This window comes from Phasianus colchicus, chromosome 18 (genome assembly GCF_987193195.1).
Source record: "Phasianus colchicus chromosome 18, bPhaCol1.hap1.1, whole genome shotgun sequence".
Classification (NCBI taxonomy): Eukaryota; Metazoa; Chordata; class Aves; order Galliformes; family Phasianidae; genus Phasianus; species Phasianus colchicus.
In genome coordinates, this window is record NC_143453.1 from 4,673,944 (window position 1) to 4,686,283 (window position 12,340).

At 42.7% G+C, this 12,340-nt stretch overlaps 2 protein-coding genes across 5 annotated transcripts in view; one reads left to right on the forward strand and one right to left on the reverse strand.

Moving 5' to 3' along the window:
* Window positions 1-12,340, reverse strand: part of RSPH14 (radial spoke head 14 homolog) — a 73,363-nt gene that overhangs the window by 13,498 nt on the left and 47,525 nt on the right. The gene's annotated exons all lie outside the window — the stretch shown is intronic.
* GNAZ (G protein subunit alpha z) overlaps window positions 4,702-12,340 on the forward strand; it is a 45,259-nt gene continuing 37,620 nt past the window's right edge. The window contains exon 1 of one of the 2 annotated variants that reach the window (XM_031592301.2): window positions 4,702-4,894. The gene's annotated coding sequence lies outside the window, so the exon portion shown is untranslated. The other variant, XM_090120844.1, reaches the window with a different exon arrangement.

A 12,340-nucleotide genomic window follows, 5' to 3' on the forward strand; every position in this document is an offset into this window, starting at 1 on the left:
GACAAAGCAAGAACTCTTTCATAAAATAGGGGCAGTAAATAAAAAAAAAATAAAAAAAATCAGAAGCTGCATTTATTCATTTCACTATTAGTTCATCACCAATGCTGTCTTAGGCCAAAATGTCTCTCGTGCAGGTTTTCACTCCTCTGTCTAGAACTGCTTCAGAACGGGAGGCACTGAGCAGTTACAGATGGCCAAGCCCACTGCTGTGTACATCTGCTCTGTGCTTCGTAAGTGACCACAGTTGCAGCTGAGATATGCAGTATCTTCATGTAGATACAGAATTAGCCACGGGCCTAACATAGAAAAGGTGGTGCAATTAACTAAACTTAATTACTTAAATCTGTCTGCAGTCTTCCAATTTTTTACAGACCTGTTCTGGCATCTCAGGTCCCCATAGTAAAGCTGCTGGAAAGCCCACAGCTCCATTTCTGGTGTTTTGCAGAATTACCTTTCTGTCCTCAAACAAAATTATCAGTCTTTTTTTTTTTTTTTTCCTAAGCTAGCAGTTTCTTATTCCTCCTAATCAGGCATTACAAAATAATACAAGGCACAAATAATAATGCCTGCTGGACTTGTAGTTATAGCTCATGGGTCCCACATGAAGCAAAGCTATCATCTGTAAAGTATAGAAAGCAATGTGAACCTAGTAGAAATACATGTGTAATTCCTGTAAGCCCCCTGTTTGATGCTTCTTCAGCTGCCATGATTATCAGTGAAAAAAAGAAAAATGTTTGTAAGCAAGACATTCCTTCTTTCTATTGGTTTGCTACTGCAAAAAATAAGTAAGACCTAAATGCCTCCCAGGGATCCTCAGGTGGGAGAGACCTCTTTCCAGCTGGCTGCTTCCACGAATATGTAATCATGTATACTGAGTGGAAAACCTTCAAACTGGAAAAATGGGGAAGGGAGGCAGCTCTCCCAGGAACAACCAGCAGCCTGTTGCTTGGAGCTAGGACATCCAGCACTGGCTCTTTTTCTTTTCTTGTTGGAAACTTCTTTGATAAAACAATTTTTGGCACTCTCTAATTGCACCTCTATGCATGTCGTTCCCTGAAGGTCTACATATTTTGATCTCAAGTGACTTTGTCAGCAGTTCAAGTTTCACTGATCTTTCATTCTATACTGTACTGAATGATCCCCTGTTTCTTTTTGGGTGAAAGACTGAAGTGCTGTGACTCCCCATCCCCTCCATTCCTTTACCCTTTATAATGAAGAATCAGGAAAATACATATATATATATATAAAATTATTAATGCAATACTGCAGCCCTGAAGGATGGCTCCTTTACAAATAATTACACACCTCTCTTATTTTGTGATGTCTTGGTAGCTTTCCTCTCAGGGAGGAGTTAGGGCCCAGGTATCCATCACAAAGCTTGTGAAAAGTGAGGTCTGTCCTGCTGTGCAAAGTTAAGTGCACAGGAAAGCCAGTGTATCTGTCAGGGCTCCAGGCAAGCCTCCAAGCAGCTGTCCACCAGCTGCTGGATTTAATGCTTGTTTTTCTACTCTTGGCTTCAGTGGCAAGTGCTGAATCAGCAACTGAGCCAACGGCTGTGAGCTGCACATACAGTGGATGTGTAATAACACCATGAAGGAATGTATGCTAGACTTTTACTTTTCAGGGTTTGGTTGTTTTTTCTTCCTTTTTTTTTTTTTTTTTTTTTTTTTTATCTGTTGGGAAACCAGAGAGGTCCTTCTCTATAACTGATTGCACTGTTAGCTGTAACGCATTCTCCAGGCTCACATTCTCAAATATCTCCATGAAGGAGATTGGAAGATCAAAGAGTTCACAGCAAGTGAAGCCCTCTGTTACTTAAGGGATGTGAGAACATGATAAAAAGGAGATAACCTGGTAAAGAGAATTTTCATCTTAAAGGATGAAGTGAAAGGAGCTGAGGCTGACACCAGCCCTGCAAGGTGCATTCATGATTTTTTCCCACCATCTCACAGCCACTGGTACAAAGCACAATTTGTAGATAGTTATAAATATCAGACTCCAGTCATCTGCACTTGATGCTATTTTAAACTCTTCCACGTGAGAAAAATGGTTAAAAATAAAAATATAGCCTTTTCATTCTTCTCTAGATGTTCTGTTCAGTTCTTCCTGCTCACACAGAATCACAGACCCGTCTATAAATATCTAACCCAGATATACAATTGCTTGTTTAAAAAGAGGGTGTTTGGTAGAAAACGGAATGAAAATGTCCCTTATTGTATTTTTATTGCAGACCAGATGTGGCCTCTCAATTTTCCCTCTATCATTTGGAGATGTGCATTCACCAAGAACACTGCATGCGTGCACATAAATATTTTGATGTTGTCATGGTATAATAAAGGGTAATTGATTAGAAAAATCCCTATGGGATTTTGCACTTAAGAATACATTTCTATTTTAGCACTATTGTCTTCAAACTAAGTGTATATTTTGACTGATCCCAAAGAGAAAGCAACAGCAAACAGGCCAGGACTTGGCTTTTGGTCAATGGGCTGCACTGGCAAGTTGAGCAAAGCTCATGCAGCTCGTAGCTCCAGAGCTGCATGTGAGACCTTCACACCAGCAGCCATCCACTCCTCTTCCAAACAGAGCTTGTTCCCATATGGCAAAACGCCTGAGACCTGCCTGACATGGGAGTGCAGAGGTCTGACCAGATCATCACTGTTCCACCAAACTGCTATTTGTTAGGCAAATTACTACTTCCAGGCAGAAATGGTAACACAAACTATTCACTTTCAGTATGTATTTGTGATTTTTCAATCTACTTACACAGAAGAATATCGTTTAGAGCACTGAGGTAAAGAACTCTGTTTTCATACCCTGTTTGACTTTGGGATATGTGTTACTTTGAGATGTATACTCCTCTTTAAATTCCTCTGGGAGCCTGTCTACATGTAAAGCAACCAATAGCAGCTGGAAGGTCCCAACTGAGAATTTCTGGGAACAGAACAAGGCACAGCTGTAGAAAAGAGAGACAGATCTGCTGACTTATTCTGGATGAGCTGGGTTTCAGCTCTGCCATTCACTGACAGCATGCTCACCAAACTCCCATCCCATGGTGCTGAGATCAGTGAACTGCTCAGACTGCCTGCCTGTACTTCCATCCCTTGCGATGTCTCATCCACCAGTAGGTGCCTCCCTCAAAACTGCAAAAAGCAAGTGTTCTGTTACAGCAATCCAAAGCACCTAAGTGATGCAACCTGTGGAGAGCATGTGACCAATGATCTTCCTACACAGGATGATGGCAGCTGATGCTGTTTTTGTACCCAAGCTGGTAATATGTGGAAGATGCTTCTTCTCACATACAAAGCACTATGCTCAAGACACATGTAATATGACAGTTTCTATAGTAACTACTTGTTCTTTATGGAGCGGCAGATTAAACCTGTACACCTTGTTATTGTTCTTTCATCCCATTATCCAGAGTACTCAGGCAGTTACCACAGCTACAATGCTTTATCCCTCTCCATTCCCCTGCCAACAGAACTATGGCAGGGCTTTGTGCACTGCAAGTAGAGTGCCTGAGAGACACAGAGTACCATTAGAATTTAGACAGTAGGCATCAAAGCATACATGTGCACTGCTGGATACTGAAAGGTAAAGCTGTAGAGGTTAAAAGCTGATTGCTTTGTTAAGCTGGCAAGTTTATGATTTGAAGATTACCATTTCGCTGAGAAAACAGTGCTGGTGACGTATAGGATGTTTATCCGTTGATGCTCTGAGCTTATCAGAGTCACTTCACCAGCCCAGGTGTATGGACAAACTCTGGTGGTAAGAACCCTAAGGTTCATTATGCACAGGACTCATGTGCTACACTGATTCATAGCTCTTATTTCAGTGCAAGAAAAGTAATGCTGCTATGTTGTGTTTTACACTAAAATATTTCATTATTGTAGTTCATGAATGCTGCAGCTGTGCTGACGGTATCAGCCCTGCAAGCGGTGTTATTTACAGGAATCAGATGCTTTCTGTGCTGCATCATGTTAGCCTCATTGTGGGAAAAATGCCCCTGCTCTGTCTCTGTCTGAAAGCCTCTGTTGCTGTCTCCAGCAGAAACGTATCAGTAATAAATTCTGGTTATGAAATCGCACTGTAGGGAGAAATCGCAGCTGTGTGAGCAAGGCTGCAGCCTGCACGACTAGAAGGAAAGATATAATGTAGAAATAGGTACCTCCATCCATGAGATAAGAGCAAATGGTACTTGGTGTCACTTAAATAGAGCTACAGTAAGTCGCACACATGTAGAAGAGAGGAAAGTGAAAAGTGGAAAGAGAAAAGCAGAGAAAACAAATGCACAGCACCGAGACCAACTGGAAGATGGAAACAGCGGAACGCAGGCAGATCCCGCGGCACGACCAGCCTGGTTTCTCCCCCTTTGCCCTTGATTGCATCACTCTGACACGGATGCGGCACCCGGCCCGGCACCCCGAGTGCTGTGCCGTTCTCCGCGGGGAGCCGCCCCGGCCGCGCTCGTGCCGGACCGGCCTCGTGCGCGCTCCTTACGCAACGCGGGCGCGGAGCCGCCCGTCCGCCGCTGCCGCCCAGCACGGGAGGGGCTGCGGGGCTCGGCCGCCCGCCCTCCTGTTCCCCCCCCGCGCCGCCGCCCGCGGAGCCCCGCCGTTGGCCTGGCAACGCGCTGCTGCCTCCGCCTCCCGCAGCCGGGCCCGCGCCCCCCGCCCGGCTCCCGGCGGGACCGCCCCGCGCCGCTGCCTCCGCGGGCCGCCGGCGGGCGTCGGTACTGCGGCATCGGGCGGAGCGCGGGGCTGCGTGCCGGGAGCGGCGGGAGGGCAGCGTCCGCCTGCTGCTGGGCGGCGGGGCCGCTGCGAGAGGGCCGCGGGAGGAGCGCGGGGCTGCGGCGATGGAGTGAGGCGGCGGGGGCTGCCGGCCCGGCGCCGAGGTGAGTGCGTGCTGCCTTCTGCTTTCCTCCTCCTCCCTCCGTCGGCTCCGCGAGGAGCGTTTCCCTCTCGTGCGTTTCCAGAATGAAAAGGGGCTTCTGCGGGGGGAAGGAATAGATGTCATCTTGAAACGAACGGCGGTGGTGTTGCTCGGTGATGGAAGGGATGGTCGTCACCGTGAGGTAGGAATATTTTGCTGGGTGCAGAAGAAAAATCGCAGGGATAGGGCGGCTGCCGCTACGGCTAAAATGACCTTCTCTAATGATGCTGGCCTCCTGTCGGCTCCGCTTCAGCTCCAGCCCTTTCCACTAAACTCAGGCATCGCCCTTCCTAGCCCGGACCCCAAAACCAATGTCCGAGCTGCCCCGAACCGCCGCGCTGTGCTACCGATTCCATTCGGTTGTGCCTTTGGGAGAGGACCCTCCGCGCACGGCTCTGCTCCCGGCGCCGTGCAGCTCTCCCGGTACAACAACCTCCGGCTGCTGAGGGTCTGCAGCGAGTCCTGCAGCCGCGGCTGCTTGTTGCGAGGGTGCTCTGCCTCGTCCGCGTTCGTGCGTGTGAGGGATCGGGAGGTGGTATGGCATCAGTCTGCACCTGTGCACGGCTGCGGTGCTGAGCCACAAGTTCTGTGGTCTGTTCGTATCTGCATTTTGAGTGAGGGATTCCTCCATGCACACCCAATGCTTCGGTTAACATACGGATGTACAGACTAGTGTATATCTTAAATTTCTGGCAGTAGCACTGAACTGAGGTTTTTTTGGCTGTTTCCCTGTAGGAGCTGCTTAATGTGTTGTTGCAGCATTTGCTCGGGAGGCTGCTGACCTATCTCACAACGTTTTCCTGGTCGAGATTTGAGACAATCTCATTGCTTTTCCATTCAGCTCCCTTTACATCCATTTACTGGTACTAACGTGGCTCCGATTTGGTTTTTATTCTGGCTCTGTGTTTTGTGCCATTGTGGGTCACACCCGTCAAGCGGCCACTGGAATGTCTTCTGCAGGGGTTACACGGCAGGTCAGGCAGAACTGTGATGCTGTGGATGCCTACTTGTGGATCATGGAGTCAAAATGAGGGTGTACTCTGTGCTTCCGCAGGGAAAACTGTATCTGACTTGATGGATGGAGAATTTGTTATCCAAGTTGATGACTTAAGTGCTGGTACAGATAAAAGTAGTGGCTTTTCTACAGCAAGGCACATATTTGCCACCTGAAGAGACACAGGTGCAGGGATACAGCTCTGCAGAACAGGGAGGTGTTTGCCTTTAACTTAGCTGTCTCCATCAAATCATTAGGCTGGAAGCTCTTACCCAAAAGCTCAGATCCCTGTCCTTGGGTAGAGGACACCGTTCCAGCGTAGGCCTACATGTACAGAAGAGTGAAATTCCAATCTTCAGGAAACCAGTGACAAGTGAAATAAAGAGAAAACATCTCAGTCATATGGAATATTTAGGATAAAATCTCCTTTCTTCTACTAAAGCACGGACTTGTGTTTTCAAAGAACCACACTTCTGTGTGCATACACATGCCCTCAGAAAGGCAGAATGACTCCATGTGAGGCTGCAGATTTCATTCTGGCAGTGGGCCTTACGGAGGTGAATAAATTCTGCTGCGTGAAGAATGTGCCACCTCGTCTGAGGATTATGTTCTCGTAACTTCACTGACCGCTGGTGACAGAGCTGGCTCTTTGGGAGGCACTACTGCCTTGCAATCAGATGTATCAGGCTTTCGGTGCAGCTTGGTGTTTCAGCTACAGGCCTTGGGCTTGAATTTAACTACAGTATTCTAAAAATAACTAGAAAAATAGTTCTGGAGGAGTGAAGTGAAAGTGTTCTGGTTGTCTCAGGTTGGATTACACGTTAATGGAAAAGGTACATTAGATATTAAGAAATCTAGAGTGAAGCAGAAAAAAGAAATGTGTCCCTTCTTAAGGGAATCTACCTGCTGAGATGTGGGGAAGGGGATAAGCAGAGGGATAAGGATAACAGAAAATTCAGTGGACAATAAAAGCTTAAATCCTTAAATGGTGAAGTCAGCTTTTCCTCTCCAACTTAAGCAGATAATGATTTTGACAGCAGATAGAGCCTTGGTTGATACGTAGCAATGAGGTAACATAAAGGAATTATATTTCATCCCCCCCCCCCCACCTAATTAAAGAAAATCACTCTCAATTCTTTTGGGCTAAATCACCATAATTGCACTTATTTCAGAAGATATTCTCCAGATTTATGCAACTGAAAATGAGAGTTGAATCTAACTAACTCTGTGTAAAGATTTGGTCCTACTTCTATAGGACCCACTGGAAGTTTTGTCCCTGCTGTCAGCGGGACAGTCCAGGCTCAATATGAGCACGCAGCATTTCACTGATCAGATTCTCCCATGCCCTCTAGGATCAACAGTGTTGAACAGTTTTAAAGCAGATTTCAATGAGGTCACTGTCTCAATGACAAATTCACTAAGACTTTCCTGGAGTCACAAACTCTAACTGATGAATTATCTGTTTATCAAAGTATTAATCATTTAACCACGAGTCACAAGTGGTGTTCCCTAGGGACAGGTATTGGGGCTTATCCTCTTTAAATATCTTTATTGATGATTTGGAAGAGGGAATTGAGTGTACCCTCAGTAAGTCTGTGGACAGTACCAACTTGGGGGGAAGTGTTGATCTGTCTGAGGGTGGGAAGGTTCTAAGAGGGACCTGGAGAGATTGGATCTGCGGGCTGAGTTCAACGAGGCTAAGTGCCAGGTCCTGCACTTTGGCCACAGCGATGCCATGCAATGCCACAGGCTTGGGGCAGAGTGTCTGGAAAGCTGTGTATAGGAAATGGACATGGGGATATTGGTTGATGTTTGGCTGAACGTGAACCAGCATTGTGCCCAGGTGGCCAAGAATGCCCATGGCATCCTGGCTTCTATCAGAAAAAGTATTGCCAGTGGCATCAGGGCGGTGATCGTTCCCTGTACTCAGCTCTGGTGAGGCCATACCTTCTGTGCTGTGTTCGGTTTTGGGCCCCTCACTACAGGAAAGACATTGAGACCCTGAAGTGCATCCAGAGAAGAAAAGAAGGGCAACAAAACTGGTGAGGGCACTGAAGCACAAATCTGATGGGGAGTGGCTGAGAGAACTGGAATGGTTCAGTCTGGAGAAGAGAAGGCTCAGGAGAGACCTTATAGCTCTCTACAACTGCCTGAAAGGAGGTTGTGCTGAGGTGGGGGTTGGTCTCTTTCTCCATGTAGCAGTGACAGGACAAGGGACAATGGCTTCAAGTTGCACCAGGGGAGGTTCAGGTTGTATATTAGAAAGAATTTCTTCTCCGAAAGAGTGCTCAGGCACTGGAACAAGCTGCCCAGGGAAGTGGTAGAGTCACCACCCTGGAGGTATTTAAGGAAAGGGCAGATGTAGTACTTAGAGACGTGGTTTGGTGGAAGTATTGGTGGTAGGTGGATGGTTAGACTAGATGATCTTAGAGATCTTTTCCAACCTTAGTAATTCTATGATTCTACAATATTAATCTTACTGAGAAAATTTAGGATTATTGCTAACATACCGGCTGAGGTTACTCACCTTCAGCCATAACATCTTACAGTGGGAAATAATTAGCTAATTTATCTATAATAATTTTTCAACCAAAGCCCTTCAAAATCAAAATATTGGAATATTTAGAAATACTACTATTGGTTTTATTTTTATTTTTAAAAAGGTTAAATTTTGTTCCTTGTGATTCCCAATATATTCAAAATAAAACCACATTCATTAATAGTTACAATAGATTCACTCCAGCCTACTTAAGAGGAGAATTTGACCTATAATTTTTATTATATTAAAAGTTAATATTTTTATTAAGCTGTACAGAATCAGTATTTAAGAAGCCCAATTTTCATCTGTCATATCGATGAAAGAATAATAACTGGAAATAACTAGTCTGACCCAAACCAACTAAAGTTGATTCTATTCTCAAAGTCCTCTTGCAATTTCAGATACATACAATACAAAGAATAAGATGCAGATGGGTCAAATTCAGCTGTTGTTTATTCTGCAATTAAATCAGGAGTTGCCATAAATTAGCAATTTAAGTTATCCTAGCAGTATGCCCTTGTAATCAAGAACATAACTTAACCTTTGAAATGAGAACTACAGAGAAAAATATGCTTCTTTCTCAACTGTTGCTCTTCATTAACACTGAAGAGTACTGGTGAAGTATGTAAGAAACAGCTTATTGTTGGGTCATCATTTCTAGCAAAGTCTCCCAACATTTGTTACTATTACATACATTTAAAACTGTAACTGACAAAACACATGACAAAATTTCAGAAGACTGCAGCTTTCTTTGTTGTTGTTGTTTTCTTTTTTAACTTCTGCTGCTCAAAGTATTATCCAGAGTTCAGCAGAAACTCTCCCAGAGTCCCATTATTTTATTTAGCATTGGATATGTAATGGTTTTATTCAACAAATTCTATTTTCCTCTGCTCTTGTTTTATCTCTAAGCCCTTTACACCAGAGGGCTGTTTCTGGTCTAAATTGCTAAGTCATCACATCAAAAAACAAGTATGAGAACATTTCCAGACAATTCTGTGCTACAGAAATAGTCTGTGAAATCAGCAGTGATCATGTTGGCCAGTAGAAAGACATAAAGAGGCAAATTTGAAAGCTGAATTTAAATTCGAAATATTCATCATTTTGCCATTATATTCCTGTGCCTATAGGAAAGTTATGAAAAATTTTCCCTGCGTAGTTTGCACACTTGGGAACCAGTAAGTGTACACCTACAGTCCATACAGTGTGGGGATAAATAAAACTTGTCATTAAATGCCCATTCAAAATGGAATGAGATTAGCATATATGTAAATTTATGAGATGCAAAAGAAGAATGATAAAACACAGAAGGCAAATAATCATTTTTTAGGAACTACATCTTGTTAATCCGATATTTTTACAGTCAATTTCTGCAACAGTAATTCCCTGGACTTGGCAGGTGGAGGGATTATTCTCAGCACTTTCAGATGCTTATAGTAGGTCATGTATGTATGAGTTAGTTGGTTAGGTTTCCCTTATAGCTAATGGAGGGAAAAATGGATTCCTCCAGTGCAGTTAATCAAACTACTTTTCGACCACTATCTTAGACTGAGATGAACTGTCCTCTGGACATGGCAGTTGTCCCCACTGACTACAAAGGAAGCACAGAGTGACAAGCTCAGGGGTAGCCAACTACATATACATGCTAAATCTGGACAGATGAACCCTATACTGCAAAATATAAAGGATAAAAATTGTATAATTTAACCAATTTCTAGGTAATTTTCAAGATATTTCACCATATTTTACTACTCCTACTTAACAAACTTGTTTGCTTTGGTAGTGAGTAGGCCAGCACACTTTCCTTGTCTTCTATCTGTATCTTTATGATGCTATTTTATTGTGGATGAAGGGCTCCACTAAAACAGTACAAGCAACCCAGGTCTTTTATCCAGGCAGTACTTACAGCATGTATTCCCAGTGTGTTTCAACTCTCATTTTGCATGCCCGCTTTCTGTATTTTCAAACCTTATTGAGGCAATTTAGGATGACTACCTTTATCTTCCCAAAATGCATTGACACAAACACAGACAGCATATCAAATGTTGATACACAAACACAGTTGACACAGTTGTGTTGTGGAAAGAAAAAACACAATGAAACTGAATTGTAATCAATTCTGATGGAAGTGTCATGGCATGGTAACAAAAACACAGCTGGATGTTTAGCTCTGAGAGGGCTTGCTGTTTGGAGAGGGTAAGTACCTGGTTATTAAACATCTTCCTTTAAAAGATAAATATATATATGATTCAAAAGAATAAAAAGTGTTTTCAAGGAGATTGTCTTAAAATAATACAATTCATGTTAATGTCTTGTGGGTTTTTTTTAAATAAAAAGTTTATTCTCCAGATATCTACCAATCCATGTCATAATATCTGAGTATTTAGAATGTATTAACAAATTATTATTTTAATTGGATATGGAGATATAATATCAGTTTATACAGATATGCAAAATATATTCTGCATGGATGTCTTAAGAGGAAAGAAACTGTAGTGGCTATTGACTGTCCCTGATATTTATGTAATGGGAGAAGATTCAAACCAATACTAGTTACAATTTTTTTTTCATATATTGTAAATATAACTTAAAGCATTAAAATCTGTTAGTAAAATAATGCTTATGATATTAATGAAATCCATTCTAAACACTGTTGCACTAGAGCATTTCTCTGTACTGCCAGTGAGTTGACAGTGCCCCTCAACATTTGTTGCAACTGGTTCTTGGTAGGCAGATTTTTCTCTCAGGATGCCTTTCAGTACCTGACCTTTTAAGTTTGGTAGTCACCATTTTTATTTTAATAGAAACCATTTTGCACCTGGCAGATACTTTTATACTTTTATAATTGGTAAGAAGGTATTGTGCTTTCATTTTGTATTGCTCAGTAATGGTAGAATCTCTCCTTAATCAGTAATTTCAGAGACATGTTTTTACCTCCTTTTCAATCCATTTATGTTCATGAACAGATAAACTTACCTTAATTTGTAATTCAGTGACATTTATGATGGTATTTAAAATTCTAAGGTTAGCCTACTTCAAGTTTGAACAATTGTTCTATTATCATATTATTTCCGTTCCCTGACTAGATGTGCATAAGTCCTCTGATTGTGTTTCTTGCTATGAGCGTTCCGAAAAACAGATCTGAACTTTGCCTCATGACTGTGATTACACAGGTGTGTAAAGTTTGTTTTGTTTTGTTTTTTTGCATAGGTGTTCGTAAGGAGAAATAGAATCCTGAAGCCTTTCTTTAATTTTCTCAAGTTATAGGAACATCAGCAGGATAGTAATTTCAACAACTTATTAATTCAGGAGATTGTTTGTTGTTTCAAATGTGGTCAGACTGTAGGCTGACATGCACAGTTCCTATATCAGTACAGTATTCTTTACTCCCACAGGTCAATTAAATATACAGTGGTCTGAAAAAAATGAAAATATCAGGTATCAACATCAACAAGAGGAAGGAATCTATGTCGTTTAACACTGCAGATTACAATTCTGTATTTTCCCAGAGAGGACTAATTGTACATTGCCATGCCAAACAATTCAATGAAGTAGAAGTCAAAACACTGGTGAACTAATAACCTACCACCAAGACAAATCATTTCATTATTGATTCTGCTATAGTTCTGTTCTCAGCCAGTGCAAGTGAGTTATAAACTTAAATTCAGTGCTTATAGAGAATATTCTCCTGGTCTGTGACAAGAGAAGCCTCTCTCCACATTGTTTTGTTGGTTTAGCAACTGCACTTTTTCTCCCTTCAGCAGCCAAGAATACCAGGAAAAGCCGCTGCTGTTGTGGCCTCTTGGGATCATACCTGGAAACTGAAAATTCATGCTGACGTTCACACAGCTCTAAAATGAAGGCTGGATCATGCAAAA